This window comes from Mastomys coucha, unplaced genomic scaffold (assembly GCF_008632895.1).
Source record: "Mastomys coucha isolate ucsf_1 unplaced genomic scaffold, UCSF_Mcou_1 pScaffold11, whole genome shotgun sequence".
NCBI classification, from domain to species: Eukaryota; Metazoa; Chordata; class Mammalia; order Rodentia; family Muridae; genus Mastomys; species Mastomys coucha.
Window position 1 is genome coordinate 16721809 of NW_022196893.1, and position 346 is coordinate 16722154.

Below are 346 nucleotides of genomic sequence, written 5' to 3' on the forward strand. Positions count from 1 at the left end.
CTCCTCCAAGCACAAAGCAGCAGGGACTGAGAGTAGGGTGAGGCCTCAAGCTCTCAAAGCTCACCCTAGGGACACTCTTCCTCCAACAAGGCCACACCTCCAAAGCCTGCTCAAACAGCACCACCTATTGGGGACCAAGTATTCAAACTTCTGAGATGCTGGGGGACTCTTATTGACATCACCATAGGTGGTGTGGAATCAAGTGTTTGGGATACTGGGAGGGTCTCAGATTGGACCAGGAATTCTAGGATGAGAAGGGGGCGGGGACAGGTGATGGACACAGGCAGGGCCCTATTTGTCAGGGTGCTTCTCCCAGCACCCTTACCATAGAGGAAGACACAGAGGC

At 53.8% G+C, this 346-nt stretch overlaps 1 protein-coding gene across 1 annotated transcript in view; it reads left to right on the forward strand.

Moving 5' to 3' along the window:
• Ttc38 (tetratricopeptide repeat domain 38) overlaps positions 1–346 on the forward strand; it is a 34621-nt gene that overhangs the window by 27936 nt on the left and 6339 nt on the right. The gene's annotated exons all lie outside the window — the stretch shown is intronic.